Here is a 13,765-nt window from a genome sequence, read left to right on the forward strand (position 1 = left end):
TTAAAATAGATGTTAGTGTGAGTGAATAACAAAATAGACCTAAAATTTAATTTTTGGTAGTTGAGATAGTAATTTATTGTAGTTCAGTTGATTTGTAGCGTATCTAGTAAGATATACTAGTTTTTTTTTATTTTAATTAACTTGAATGTAGGCTATTATTATATAAATATGTTTCCAAGATTTCTGACAGGTATTTAAAGCGTACAAAGCGTGTGGTATACTAGTTTTTTTTATTTTAATTAACTTGAATGTAGGCTATCATTACATAAATATATTTCCAAGATTTTGGACAGGTAGTAGGTATAAATGTAATTAATTTCCAAAATTACATAGCTTCTGTGCGTTTCCAAAGCGTGTGGAAACCATTTTGACAGATAGTAATTAGTATGCAGTTATATTGTGTTATACACTCAACAACCAACTATATAACAACAGAGACTTTAATGACTGCAATAAAACCGGTGACTGAAATTTATTACACTTCTATATATGTTATGTGAATTCCAAACTTGGCCAAGTAGAAAAAATCTAAGGTTTCCACAGATCTTAAACTTCCCAAATATCTTAGATGTTGATAAAATCCTTTCCAAAACTCAATGCCATCACCAAATCTTAAATCTAAGGTTACTGGTGTTGGCATTGAGTTTGGAAGCGGTTTTTCAAAACTGAATTTTATTTGTTCAAAGGCTTCTTCAAAGTCTGGAGGGTACAATTTTGGTATGCAGGTTAGTGAAAAGAAGGGCATAATGGTCTTTTTTATAAAATGAGTTGATAATGTTTTGCAGGAAACCAGCTGTTGAAAAGTATGTTGAAACATAACCAAATAGAGGTTGTGCAAGAAACAAAACCATCAGACGAGAAATGATAACTATCACCGAACACCCTAGACAACATAATGTATTTTTGGGCTTTCTTTGTATTAATGTAACTTTGATATAGCACGAGTCCGTTATGAGTGTAATGAATTTATTGATCTTACTATGGTACACTACAAGTCAATTGTGACTTTTATCGATGTAACATGATGTATGTTTGAACTTGACACCAATTGACCAAAATAGCCAGAAGATGAAATGAATTCAACAAACCGGCCTGTACGTATAAGTAGTAATAGTATTAAAAACAACCAATATTTCTTTAGTTTTAATTAATAAGTACAAAGTAAAGAATGGTGATATCATGTATCACAACTATATTTAAACATTATTTACATCTAACTAGCCGAACGAACACAACTGCTAGGTCGACAACCCCGACATCGGTGTCAATCTCCATTACGAATAGTTGTAGGCTTTTTCCCGGGCCTCCAGCAATCATCCGGGGACTCATTACGAAGCAGTTGATTTGGTTGTAAAAGTGGCAATGTATTATCCTCATGAGGGAAAGTTACCGTACTAAATTCCTCATTGACCTCGTCATACGAATGCCTATAATTCTTGGGTGGAGTCATGAGGACAACATGCTTTTTTCTATCCAGCTGATCTTGAACATAAAACACCTGGCGTGATTGCGAGGCCAATATGAACGGATCATCCTTGTGGCCAAATTTGTTTAGGTCGACCGACGTGTAACCAAGAATATCATGTTTGACATGTTTACGGTCAACCCATTGGCACATGAAGACCGGAATTCTTTTAGTATGATAATCTAGGACCCATATCTCTTGCAAAACCCCAAAATAAAAGTTTTGTCCATACATCACCACGTCTTTTTTGATGTGCATGTCATCCGCCTCTACACCAACCCCGCTGTTCTGGTAAACTCTACCATCATGAGATTTTGTACGAAATTCAAAACCGTTGATGTCGTACGAGTCGAATTTGTAAACGTTGCGCTGTGCTCCGTGTGCAATCCACTTTATGGTTTCCGATACAGAACCTGGGGAGCCCACTAGCTCTCTTTCAACCTGAATTTCATTACAAGAATTTCAAAAATTATAGAAGACTTAATAAATTGATCTACCTTGTCGCGTAACCAGTCACCAAACTTTAAAGTATGCTCCTTCTCCAGCAATGTCGTTTACCAGGCATTTGGTTTTTCAAAGAGTTCTTGTGTTGTCTGCAAGTATTTCTTCATCTTCTGTGTGAGCGGACTTGTAGACCTCCTCCCAAATGTTTTCAAGACAAAAAAATATATACACTGAAAGTATTTCTTCATCTTCTGTGACACTAGAGGATGCGTCAACCTCTCTCAGAAGATATGGAGAGTTCAGTGTAATGAGGCTATCACTTGTTGTCAATCCGGTGTCAACTGTTAAACATAAAACAATACACTTTAAATTTGACTAAAAATAATTGTAACTATAATTAAATACCTTCAACCCCTTTTGGTTTTTATTTATAATTAAATACCCTCTTTTAATTTCGCAAGCACTGTATTAACAACTTCATCAATATCTATGCATGAGACATTGTTTTCTTGACCTGCATCATTTTTTACGACAGCCAAAGATGTAATATGTTCAACTGTGATTATAATTAAGCTGGTATATAATTAAGCTAGTACATATATGATATACCTTTCTGAGCAGCCACTGGACCACCAACACCAACATCTGAATCAACTGCATCACACAGATGTAATAAGTTTAAAATAACAGCATAAGTGTTTTAAGAGCGTTTTAATTATACTAATAATTAATTTAGCCCAAATACCTTTTAGAGCAGCCACTGGACCACCAACACCAACATCCGAATCTTGTGTTTTAGGGACCACATTATTAGTGAATCTGTTTTCCCATTCACAACATCTAGCAAAGATATTCTCATTTGATGGATGTCTATCATTTCCTTGACGGACCAACTCGTTGATCTCGGAGCAAATTTTATCAAATTTCTTCAACTTGTTCTCCATTGCCTTATTCCAAGACTGTAAAAAGAAAATATAGTTATTGTTAATTCAAAAACATTTTCAATTTATCCCAGCCAGTTGTAATGGAGTTAAATAATAGTCAATAAGAACGATAGGCATTTGCAAACTTAAAGGTGAATAATCGCTTACATAATCATCCAAATCTTGTTCAGCTATTTGATCGGCATTATCTGTTTCAGATGCACTTTGACCATCTGTTTTTTAATTACATATAATGTTGTATTACATAAAATGCATGTAGAGATAAGAGCTATGAGAGTTTTTTAGAAGAAAATAACAAGTTTAATACCATGTTCTTGTTTCTCCTCAGCTGTAGTGTTTTCTTCAACTCCAGGCTTACTGGCAGCACTAACCGTTACAGCAGCAGTAGCAGCAGTCTCATCAAGTCTCTTCCCGGCAGCACTAACTGTCACAGCAGCAGTATCAGCAACAGCAGCATCAGTAGTCTCATCAAGTCCCTTCCCGGCAGCACTAACGGTCACAGCAGCAGGAGCAGCAGCAGCCGCATCAATCCCTTTCCCGTCAACACTAAACGTCACAGCAGCAGCAGCAACCTCAGTAGCATCTTCTTCTAAGGGAGGACCATTATTCTCCAAGTATTTTTCCATCTTATTAAGAGTAGTTGTTGTTATGTAGTTGACTGCAGGAGTTGTGACGAGAGTCCCAAATGGACCATATTTTTTTCCGGTATTCATGCGTGTAAAGCATCACAAGGAAGGTGATCAGACCGTTGTATTGAACGTTGATACCTCTCCATTCTTCCTTTGTCTTTTTCAAGTTTTCTATAACATAGCTGCACCAGTCCATATTTGGAATATCCAAGGTTTTATCAAATGTGGAGATGAATCGTTGATTGACTGTTGTTGATTTTGTCACAAATCCTATACAGGTGTTGACCAACATAAGGAAATTAATCTTAAACAGCTCACCAACTCCTTGATCCTCGACCAGTTTGTCTTTCACATGCTTTATACTTATTCTTGCATTTGTCGGGAATTGATTTTTGAACAAATCTGTAGTAACATCTTCCCCCAATCTTGGTCTACTCTTGCCTAAAACAGGAATCTTACCCATTGGTATCCCAACACTTCATGTACTTTTTGTGGTATTATCTTAATAACACTGCTCCCAATGTTCAAATCATTTAAACGGTTATTATAGTTCATGAGCAACCAATATCCCAAAGTTGTTGGAGTTTGGGTTACTTGAAGTCTTAACATTGACCCGAAACCCATTTCTTCTACACAAGTTTTTTGGGCAATGGTCATTGCCTTCACTGCATCAACAATATTAATAGGTGCACACCTATTCATCAATTTTTTGTCTACAAATTCAACAAAAGGTTGTCCCCTCTCGGCTGGCTTCTTTTCCTTAATGGCTCTCTTTTTCGGACGCTGAAAGTCCGGCCCAGAGGTGTTGTGTTCCACCTGTTTCCGCTTTGACAACAACCTGTCGATTTTTGTGTCAAGGTCAGAATCAGAGTCTGCTTCCACAACATGTTTTGTTTTCCCCACCGGAGCAACTTTTTTAGTCTTCCTTTTATCAGTATTGTTTTTTTCGACAACTGAATCACATACATACAATAAAACACGGGGGTAGGGGATAACAACACGAATCACAAGGAAACAGAAAACTCTTATAAAACATCACAATGATAAATTCTCATACCAAAGCCATAACACGCTAATCATACGCATATAACATGCTTTAATATTATACATAGATTTAAAAAAACAAGGATATGTATTACAATAACAACACGCTTATTAAACGCATTAATACATAAGAAGATTCAAACAAATGCTTACATTTTAAGATTAAGTAAACCTAAAACGCTAAAAAAATCATAAAGTAACACCTGTTCCATCTTCATTCTGAGACCTATCGTGCTTTTGCTTCGTCCTTGGTTCCATTCCAGAAGTAGCTAGGGTTCTTCATTTTCGTCCTTGGTTCCATTCCAGAAGTAGACGAGCTTGTGCTTGTGCTTCACAGTAGAAACGAATCATCGACGGTTTTTAGGAATATTGACTTACGAGGTTGAATTTTGAGAATACTTATCACATTCCAGAAGTAGATGAGTGACTTACGAGGGTAATTATTTGACCCTTTTAAAAGAAGGCGCGTGCTTTTAAATTTTAATCGTACGGTTAATATTGTATAGTAGCAATATATATATATATATAATATTAGTGGGTGGTGGTGGGTTCAGGTGGTCATGATAGTGGTGGACGGTAGCGAAAGTGCGGTGGTTCATGGTGGCGGATGTGTGGTGGTGGGCAGTGGGTGGTGGTGCGGAGGTCGGTGGTGGTGGTGGTGGGTGGGTGGGTGGTGGTGGTGGTGGGTAGTGGGTGGTGGTGGTGGATGGGTATAAATAAATGTATATATATTTATATATAATATTAGTGGGTGTGGTGTGGTGGGTGGTGGTGGAGTGTGGTTAGTGGTTGGTGCTGGGGGTCGTTGTGGCGAATGTGGGCGGTGGATGGTGGTAGTAGGTGGTGTGTAGTATGATTGCGGATATGTAATACATGAGACAATGAAGGTGCTATCCCGTATGATGACCATGATGATTAGCCCAATTCTGACGAGACGATGCTAATATAACTACCTGGGTTGGTGGTGGTTATCATATTGATGCTGCTAACCTATATATACGGTTTGCTTACGCCAACCCATACGATGGCGACTGTAGCTCGTACGATGAGCATGACGTCTATGATGATGATCACACATATATATGATGAGGACCAATTATATGTACCTATATGACAATATGCCACACAGGGGCGCACACACACACACACAAACATATATATATATATATGTTGATGATGATGGTGACACCGATGTTTAATGACATGTAACCCGTATGATCGATGACGACCATGATAACGTATACGATGGTCATACTGATGGTAGCATGTACGACTGATGATGTCGTTTGATGACGACAACAATTCATAATATGGTTCCAACAGTGATCGCTAATATTGGGCGTTTTGTTTACGATAATCCATACGATGCTGACTACATCCCGTGCATGGCAATCGGATGATGATGATGATGATGATGATGCTGATGATGATGGAGATGTGTGACGATGATGACGACACTGATAGAGAGATATATGTTACCCGTATGATCAAAGCTGACTACGATAGCCTATACAATGACCACGTTGATTACCCGCACGTCTGATGATGATGCCGTTTCATGGTGACGCTGATCGATGATTATGATGATGATAACCACTATAATACATGCTAACGATGATAACTTCATGATGTTGATCATCATCATAACACATATGGTGATGATAATAACCTAGAAGATGATAATGATACAAAACTACATATGATAATGATAACACTAGAATGTTATGAGCCTCTCTATTACGAAGTTGTAAATCTTATCCAGAAAATCTTACTAACGGTTAAGATAATACTTCAATAATGGTTAAAATTTTAATTTATTTAAAAAATACGATTTATTAAACGAACTCAACTTTTAACGAAATTTAATACCGGAATGTTAGTAAAAAAAACTAAAAGTAAATGTTATTATACTATTTTTAAAAAGTTATAAAACAAAAACCAAAATATATATATAATTAAATGTGTGGAAATAAATAAAACCAAAATTCAAAACCCTTTTAACTTCAAAACCCTGAATCGACTTTTACTTTGATTAACTGTAATTCGTAGACATCGCTTATCCTGGTAAAAACATAAAAATGCCACGTCTCAATAATGGAGTTAAGTTCCTGGTAGATATCGACATAGATTCCATGAGTAGGATGGTATGTTAATTAATGTTATCTGTTTTTTTTATGAAACATTTTACAGTTTTGCAAGATATATATTCTAAGAACATTTTTTATGTTACTTATAGCTCATTCCTAAAGCTGTTCAACCAATGTTTGCTAACATGAAATCGAATACCGGCTGTTGTTTGATCTATGATCAAAGTGGTAGAACGTTTTCTGTTGTTATAATCATAGTACTTGATGACTTTTATTTTGGAACCGGTTGGACTGAATTAATCAGAGAATGTTGTATAGAAGCTGGAACATATGTTGTTTTTGAGCTTAAATCAAGATCTATGTTGAATATGTTGAATAATCGCTTACATAATTATCCAAATCTTGTTCAGCTGTTTGATCGGCATTATCTGTTTCAGATGCACTTTGACCATCTGTTTTTAATTACATATAATGTTGTTATTTAAACGTTGAATTACATAAAATACATATAGAGATAAGAGATATGGGAGTTTTTTAGAAAAAAATAACAAGTTTCTCACCATGTTCTTGTTTCTCCTCAGCTGTAGTGTTTTCTTCAACTCCAGGCTTACTGGTAGCACTAACTGTCACAGCAGCAGTAGCAGCAGCAGCCGTCTCATCAAGTCCTTTCTTGGTAGCACTAACTGTCACAACAGCAGTATCAACAACAGTCTCATCAAGTCCCTTCCCGGCAGCAGTAACGGTCACAGCAACAGCTGCATCAATCCCCTTCCCGTCAACACTAAATGTCACATCAGCAGCAGCAACCTCAGTAGCATCTTCTTCTAAGGGAGGACCATTATTCTCCATGTATTTTTCCATCTTATTAAGAGTAGTTGTTGTTATGTAGTTGACTGCAAGCGTTGTGAGGGGAGTCCCAAATGGACCATATTTTTCTGGTATTCATGTGTGTAAAGCATCACAAGGAAGGTGATCGGACCGTTGTATTGACTATTGATATCTCTCCATTCTTCCTTTGTCATTTTCAAGTTTTCAATAACATAGTTGCACCAGTCCATATTTGGAATATCCGAGGTTTTATCAATTGCGGCGATGAATCGTTGATTGACTGTTGTTGATTTTGTCACAAATCCTATACAGGTGTTGAACAACACAAGGAAATTAATCTTAAACAGTTCACCAACTCCTTGATCCACGGCCAGTTTGTCTTTCACATGCTTTATACTTATTCTTGAATTCGTCGGGAATTGATTTTTGAACAAATCTGTAGTAACATCTTCCCCCAATCTTGGTCTACTCTTGTCTAAAACAGGAATCTTACCCATTGGTATCCCCAACACTTCATGTACTTTTTGTGGTGTTATCTTAATAACACCGCTCCCAATGTTCAATTCATTTAAACGGTTATTATAGTTCATGAGCAACCAATATCCCAAAGTTGTTGGAGCTTGGGTTACTTGAAGTCTTAACATTGACCCGAAACCCATTTCTTCCACACAAGATTTTTGGGCAGTGGTCATTGCCTTCACTGCATAAACAATATTACAAGGTGCACACCTATTCTTCAATTTTTTGTCTACAAATTCAACAAAAGGTTTTCCCCTCTCGGCTGGCTTCTTTTCTTTAATAGCTTTCTTTTTCAGACGCTGAATGTCCGGGTCAGAGGTGCTGTGTTCCACCTCTTTCCGCTTTGACAACAACCTGTCGAGTTTTGTGTCAAGGTCTGAATCAGAGTCTGCTTCCACAACATGTTTTGTTTTCACCTTTTTCACCACCGGAGCAACTTTTTTAGCTTTATCAGTCTTGTTTTTTTTGACAACTGAATCACATACATACAATAAAACATGGGGGTAAGGGATAACAACACGAATCACAAGGAAACAAAAAACTCTTATCAAACATCACATTGATAATTCTCATACCAAAGCCATAACACGCTTAGCATACGCTTATAACATGCTTTAATATTATACATTGATTTTAAAAAAACAAAGATATGTATTACAACAACAACACGCTTATAAAACGTTTTAATACATAAGATGATTTAAACAAATGCTTACATTTTAAGATTAATTAAACCTAAAACGCTAAAAAAATCATAAATTAACACCTGTTCCATCTTTATTCTGAGACCTATCGTGCTTGTGCTTCGTCCTTAGTTACGTTCCAGAAGTAGATGAGTTAGGGTTCTTCATTTTGGTTCCATTCCAGAATAATTAAACCACTTGGGCTTGTGGTTGGGCTTGCAGTTGTGCTTCACAGTAGAAACGAATCGTCGATGGTTTTACGGATTATTGGGAAAAATTATCGCCATTCTAGAAGTAGATGAGTATTTGGGTATATTGGGTAATTATTTGACCCTTTTAAAAGAAGGCGCGTGCTTTTAAATTTTAATCGTACAGTTAGGAGTAGTATTGTATATTAAATATATATATATATACATATATATATTTAATATTAGTGGGTGGTGGTGGGTTCAGGTGGTCATGATGGTGGTTGATGGTGGCGGAGCTGTGGTGGTTCGTGGTGGCGGATGTGTGGTGGTAGGTGGTGGTGGCGGAGGTCGGTGGTGGTGGGTGGGTATAAATATATATATATATATATATATATATATATATATATATATATATATATATATATATATATATATATATAATATTAGTGGGTGGTGGTGTGGTGGGTGGTAGTGGTGGTGGCGGAGGTGTGGGGGGTGGTGGTGGCGGTGGCGGTGGCGGAGGTGTGGTGGGTGGTGGTGGTGGGTGGTTGTGGTGTGTGGTTAGTGGTTTGTGCTGGAGGTCGTTGTGGCGAATGTGGCCGGTAGATGGTGGTAGTAGGTGGTGTGTAGTATGATTGCGGATATGTAATCCATGAGACGATGACAGTGCTATCCCGTATGATGACCATGATGATTGGCCCAATTAAGACGACGACGATGCTAATATAATGGTACCCACATGATTACTTGGATATAACAACCTGGGTTGGTGGTGGTTATCATAATGATGCTGCTAACCTATATGGTACGGTTTGCTTACGCCAACCCATACGATGGCGAGTGTAGCTAGTACGATGAGCATGATGTCTATGATGATGATCACACATATATACGATGATGATGAATTATATGTACCTATATGACAATACGCCACACAGACGCGCACGCGCGCGCGCACACACACACACACATATATATATATGTTGATGATGATGGTGACACCGATGTTTAATGACATGTAACCCGTATGATCGACGACGAATATGATAACGTATACGATGGTCATACTGATGGTAGCATGTACGACTGATGATGTCGTTTGATGACGACAACAATTCATAAGATGGTGCCGACAGTGATCGCTAATATTGGGCGTTTTGTTTACGATAACCCATACGATGCTGACTACATCCCGTACATGGCAATCTGATGATGCTGATGATGATGATGGAGATGATGACGACACTGATAGCGAGATATATGTTACCCGTATGATCAACGCCGACTACGATAACCTATACAATGACCACGTTGATTACCCGCACGTCTGATGATGATGCCGTTTCATGGTGATGGTGATCGATGATTATGATGATGATAACCACTATAATACATGATAACGATGATAACTTTATGATGTTGATCATCATCATAACACATATGGTGATGATGTTAACCTAGTAGATGATAATGATACAAAACTACATATGATAATGATAACACTAGAAATGTTATGAGCCTCTCTATTACGAAGTTGTAAATCTTATCCAGAAAATCTTACTAACGGTTAAGATAATACTTCAATAATGGATAAAATTTCAAAGTTATTTAAAAAATACTATTTATTTAACGAACTCAACTTTTAACGAAATTTAAAACCGGAATATTAGTAAAAGAAACTAAAAGTAAGACTATGTTTTTATACTATTTTTTTAAAAAGTTATAAAACAAAAAACCAAAATATATAAATAATTAAATGTGTAGAAATAAATAAAACCAAAATTCAAAACCCTTTTAACTTCAAAACCCTAAATCGACTTCTACTTCGCTTTACTGTAATTCGTAGACATCGCTTATCCTGGTAAGAACATAAAAATGCCACGTCTCAGTAATGGAGTTAAGTTCCTGGTAGATATCGACAGCGATTGCATGAGTAGGATGGTATGTTAATGTTATCTGGTTAATTTTTTTTATGAAACATTTTACAGTTTTGCAACATATACATTCTAAAAACATTTTTTGTGTTACTTATAGCTCATTCCTAAAGCTGTTCAACCAATGTTTGCCGACATGAAATAGAATACCCGATGTTGTTTGATTTATGATCAAAGTGGTAGAACGTTTTCTGTTGTTATAATCAAAGTACTTGATGACTTTTATTTTGGAACCGGTTAGACTGAATTAATCAAAGAATGGAGTATACAAGCTGGAACATATGTTGTTTTTGAGCTTAAATCAAGATCTATGTTGAATATGTTTACTTTCAAAAGAAACGTAAACGATTAATCTGGTACTATGATATGTATTCCAGTCAGAAATCGACATGTCCATTACTTGGTAAGTTTTAATTTCTATTTTTAATGATTGTTTCCAAATTCAAATGTCTTTTAATTTACATGTTTAATAGGATTTCCCTGAGTGGTATGTGATTCAAGAATTTGGTGACAATTACATGAATTCGCTTTTCGAGCTTATTGCTCCAGATATATATATGTTTAAAGTTTCATGTCTTTGGGATGGAATGGGTTGTAGGCTAGAGGATGGATGGATTGAGGTTGTTAAACAAACCAACTTGAAAGGTGGTTCGTTTGTTGTGTTTGAAATCATATCAGATAAGACATTTCATATTAATGTCTTTCATGAAGATGGCATAGAATTTATCCTTCCTGGTCCAAATCAGCTGTTTCTCAACTATCAATTAAGCAATCAAGGTAGTTCCTCCCACATCTTGTTGAGCAAGATGATGACTCTAAAATCGTCTTCCACATGAACGTCACCAAGAAATTGGTAAATTGAATTTTTAAATTTCTTTTTTATTTACAAGTATATTTGAAATTTGATTTTCACAGCGTCTTCCGCGTCACATTGCCACCAAGATTGATGCCTATGATGGAATGCCAATCACTTTGGTCAATCCCGAAGTTCGTAAAAAAATGAGACTTCATGGTGAACTGTCGGACCTGAAATTCAGATATCGGTTACCAAAATGGAAAAAATTCAAGGTGGAAAATGAAATACAGATTGGTGATAAGTGCAGATTTGAATATGACTTCAATGAAGCTACGTTGTTAGTTTCAAAAGTTGATTAGTGATTTGGTGATGTTTGGAACATTTGGGAAATATTTGGTGACGTGTTTGGTGAATTTTGGAACATTTGTGATTTGGTTGGTTATTTGTATATGTATGGTTGTATTATTATTCACTCTTATTTTGTTTCATGTAATGTATTATAATGGTGCCTTTTGTATGAAAACTTTTAATGAATGGTAATTATGGTTAAATCTAAAAATAAAACAAAAAACACTTTGTTAAAAAACACTATTACGCTTGTAACACGCTAATATACATAAACATATATAAATATCCTAATACGCAATACACGCTTATCCAACCATCTTCTGTCAAAGTGCCTATTTTCAGCCACAGGTTCTCTGCCGTAAAAACTATGCCAATAATCTATTGGTTCTTAATTAAAAGGGAGGAAAAACTCAAAAAGCTCCAAAATATTGTCTCCAAATATTCAAAAACTCCAAATTACATTTAACACTCCAAAAATTCAAATTACACTCCAAATTATTAAAAATTTTCCACTCCACAAATCAGCCGACAGTGATTTATACTCCAAATTACACTCCAAAAAAACAATCGAAGATGAAGCTTATAGATGAAAGAATCGAAAAAGAACATGTTTTATACTCCGATGAGGAAGCCAACTACGACGACGACGCTCAATCAGACGACACTGAAGGCTACTCTAGCGAGGAAGCCAACGACGACGACTGTCAAGCAGACAAGGTTATAGGGACGATGGTTATCGAACCCCTCAACAGTTTGGAGGCTATCGAACCCTTCAACAGTTTTGCACTACGAAAAAACCTACAAGGGGGTTGACGAGGTTACCTAAGCTGTGTACCCAATATGCAAACTCAGGTGGTGTCAAACTGGCATTGGAGTTTGATAATCTGGGTAGGTTCACTCGCCAAAACAGATCAAAGTTTGCAAGTTTTTTAGGGGATGTTTTAAGCGAAATAGTTGGCTTGAGACATTTAAATTGGAGGGAGGTCACAAAGGAGCTTAGAGATAAACTGTGGGAACAAATAACGGTTATTCTTTATTTCTATTTGTGCATTTTATATTTTGAGATGTAATTTACCTTTACTGTATTATATTATGCAGAAATATTTTGAGATTGAGGCGTGTCACAGGCCTTCTATGATGAATCGGGATTTCCGAAGAAAAATGTATGCCAAATACATTATGCCAAACATCGGTAAACCTCTGAAGCTGAAGGCGATACCCAAGGGACACAGGACGATGATCAGGCAAGAAGACTGGGATCGCTTCGTTGAGTACACACAATCAGAGCTGTTTCTTGTATAAATCAACGTAGATTGATCGACTATATATGGTTTATGTTTTTTGTTTAAATATAATGAAATGATTATAATGTGTGGTTAAAGAAAAAAATCGGCTTCATCAAAGGGAGCTTGAGCAAAGAATGTTTTTGATCATCACATGGGACGAGGGGGTTATATCTACCTTCGAGAGAAACTGGTAATCACCGTCATCTGCTTTCTCTCTAGTTCAATGATTTGTTGGTTATGTGTCTAACGCATGACCGTCAGCTGCTTTCTCTTGAATATTTTACAAGGTCAAAAAGAAGGAAATTGGACCGGATGAGATCCTCGGCCGTGCATTAATGTGGATGAAAGGAAGGGAGGACAAAGATGGTGCATACAAGAATGCTGTTGTCGAAGGCGTGGCAACCAAACTAGTATGTTTTAGTATTAAACTTTTTAAATCATGTTAAAGTCAATTCATTGCCTTATATTGGTGTCAAAAAAACTTGAGTCTGTATAACTTGTCTCAACACTTTATGTGGATACATAAGCGTGTTACTAGAGTATTAGAATATTTATATATGTTTTTGTACA

At 36.4% G+C, this 13,765-nt stretch overlaps 1 long non-coding RNA gene across 1 annotated transcript; it reads left to right on the forward strand.

Annotated features, from left to right (window-relative positions):
• Nucleotides 1-2,411: 2,411 nt before the first annotated feature.
• Nucleotides 2,412-13,765, forward strand: LOC143549061 (uncharacterized). The gene is made up of 3 exons (XR_013138072.1): nucleotides 2,412-3,169; nucleotides 7,219-7,275; nucleotides 13,329-13,765. It is a non-coding gene; the product is annotated as an uncharacterized LOC143549061 (long non-coding RNA).

Source organism: Bidens hawaiensis, unplaced genomic scaffold (assembly GCF_021521415.1).
Source record: "Bidens hawaiensis isolate Kalapana, Puna unplaced genomic scaffold, B.hawaiensis_p1.1 tig00015393_1, whole genome shotgun sequence".
Lineage (NCBI taxonomy): Eukaryota > Viridiplantae > Streptophyta > Magnoliopsida > Asterales > Asteraceae > Bidens > Bidens hawaiensis.